Source organism: Triticum dicoccoides, chromosome 1A, assembly GCF_002162155.2.
Source record: "Triticum dicoccoides isolate Atlit2015 ecotype Zavitan chromosome 1A, WEW_v2.0, whole genome shotgun sequence".
In the NCBI taxonomy this organism is placed as follows: Eukaryota; Viridiplantae; Streptophyta; class Magnoliopsida; order Poales; family Poaceae; genus Triticum; species Triticum dicoccoides.
This window is the reverse complement of record NC_041380.1, coordinates 300,144,538-300,147,201: the sequence shown is the minus strand read 5'-3', so window position 1 is coordinate 300,147,201 and position 2,664 is coordinate 300,144,538. Positions and strand designations below refer to the sequence as shown.

General features: G+C 44.8%; 1 long non-coding RNA gene across 1 annotated transcript; it reads right to left on the bottom strand.

Annotated features, from left to right (window-relative positions):
- Nucleotides 1-257: 257 nt before the first annotated feature.
- Nucleotides 258-2,210, bottom strand: LOC119283731. Its single transcript, XR_005139067.1, has 4 exons — nucleotides 1,735-2,210; nucleotides 1,068-1,168; nucleotides 817-861; nucleotides 258-731 (listed from the first exon to the last, which is right to left on the bottom strand). It is a non-coding gene; the product is annotated as an uncharacterized LOC119283731 (long non-coding RNA).
- Between the last annotated feature and the right edge of the window lie 454 nt (nucleotides 2,211-2,664).

The following is a 2,664-nucleotide window of genomic DNA, read 5'->3' as shown; positions in this document are numbered from 1 at the left end:
GTAACATATATGCTCCAGGCATTAGCTTCTGTGATAGCATCTATGCGGAAATTTAGGAGCAACATAATAAAGTGCTAACATAATAAGCACTTCCAACCATATTATTTAGGCTCTAATCTGCATAAAAGCGTTAAAACATATGAACAAACATGCCATGTCAACAACATAGAGAACCAAAAATCGACCAGTACTACTCATGACCCAAGTTGTACAAGTACACTAATAAATCCATGACAAATGTAATTAGCTAAGGATCCAACAGAAGCTAACAAGCTTATTGAAGTTACCTAACAGAGGCGCACTGAAATAGAAACACCGGCACAAAAGCAAGGCTACCCCCTTTGCCGTTACCAAGGATCTATCTTTGTCCCTTGATTTGAAACCGAGGAAAGCGTGCGCTCGACCTCCTGGCTTGGGCAAAGCAGAGACACGGTGTCGCCCTCATTTGCTCGCCCTCTGTGTGAATCTTCTATCATACCGGCGGCAACTATCGAAGCCTCTCAAATCCGGTCACAAATCGAAGGTAAAAGTCAAGATACTAAAAAGTAGTATCTTGGTCTAGATCATGATTGACCATATGCTTAGAATATTACCAGTTCCCTATGCAAAAGGTTCGCTACATTTTCATGATCCCCGTCCTCTATCCACCTTTGGCTTCATAGAGGCCACGTTATTCTCACCATGATCCATCTTGAACCTCTTGGCATCGACTTTTAATTTTGCTTCCTTACCTGAAAATCAGAATAGATGACGCCTGATCAGTGTCAATGTTACACAATAGTGACCGTCACAATTGTTTAACAAAATGAAGCTCACCTGATCTATGGCACTCGTGGAAGGGTCCTTGATTTTGCTTTTCATCTACAGAAAAGCAAACAGGTAAAGTGTTATCTTTACTTCTTTAGACAGGTATAAATTTGGCGTATCAAATGCATTTACATGAATGGATGAATGCCATAAATGAGAATGAGCATGTGGTTCATTGATGATATAGGTACAATACATCTTAGGTAGCAGCAACAAAGATGACCTCTTCTAAATAAAGAAAGTAGGACTGATGATTTCACCTTGTATGGCATTGTTCTCTAGATCAAAATGCACGAGCCTTCCGAGTATCCTTTTCATCTTGAAAGGGCATAACTTCCTATTAGAGCGTCAAGAAGCCATCCTGCAGCCAGGACACATTAAGAAAATTTCAAGCCTTCTTGCAGTCAGTACACATTACGAAATTTCCTATATGGTGCACAATAGATTACAAAATCTCATTGATGCATTGACTAACTACTCTAAAAAGCAAAATCTAACAATCAAATTGTCATATTAAGACCCTGTTTGGAAAGCCTCCACTCCCCCACCACGGAGCAGAGCCGACGGAGCGCCCTTTTGGCCACTTAGTAGATTATACTTGCATGCCACTCCGCTCCGGAGCAGAGCTGCAAAGTGGGAGTGAGTCCGAACAGGCCTTAAGTGTGACAATATTTCTAACTAACATGATCATATATCCACCATTATCAACAACAGATTACAAAATCTCTTTGATGCATTGACTAACTACTCTAAATAGAAAAATCTAACAATCAAATTGTCATATTAAGTGTGACAATATTTCTAACTAACATGATGAGATATCCACCATTATCAATGAGCAGCTTGAGGCACTCGATCGACCTCTAAGATGAAAGCGTAGATGTCTTCACATGAGTTTCCAAAGTAACCCATAAAATCCAATCTGACCTCCTCAAATCCAATAGTGATGTGGTGGTGTAGCGGATTCGAGGTGATGGATCCAACAGTCCAAGGGGGGCTACGAGGGGCACCGCCCAGCTTGTCTGTGGCATGAAGACCCGGAGGTGGTGGTCATCGTGGCGACACAAGGAATCTGGGCCACGAAGGCGTGGGAAGACGTGGAACTCCCCGGCTTAAGCACCACGACGGCGGCGGTGCACCACATGTTCTCCGGCCGGTAGAGAGAAGGAGAGATCGGGGAGGAGGTCTCGTCAAGGAGGAGAGAGCCCTGGTCGCATGTGCCTCACCCCATCCTATCTGCGAGAGCATAAGTAAGGGGTCAGCGACAGGGATAACCAGATGCGCGCTGGCGCCGCCGTCGAAATAGTATACTCTCCTCCCTTCCCGCAACTGAAATTTCGGCGGTGCATGATGGGGCACAGATCGTGCAAGACAGCGAGAGAGACGCGAGGCAGGGGAGGGGATGGGAGGGGTCGGCTTCACTGCATTTTTTCGAGGAGTCTTCGGCTGTTCGCTTCCGGACCACGAAGGCCTTCGTGCGGGCGAGTGCCCAATCAACCACGCTGCTCCAATTTTGCCGCGGGAGCAGCTGCCCCGTTCAGTCACGGGAAGTGTGGCGTGAGAGTTTTATCGGATAGCCGAAAACATCTAAAAGTGAAGATCTGACGACTGTGAATGCTAATGGCCTAAGAGAGCTCCTAAGGTGCATAGTTATAATGTCTTAAAATAGTTGACATGCACACAACATCATTTGTTATCGTCATATCTTACTACACTAGCAACAATATTATGTAGTACTGACGTATGAACCACTGCACATGCCTAGTAGTAGGAGCACTGTGTATGTTCAAGTGGGTACCGTGTTTCACACTCCTCCATCGTAAGAGTGGAAACGCTTGCTGTAATCTTTTTTCTTCT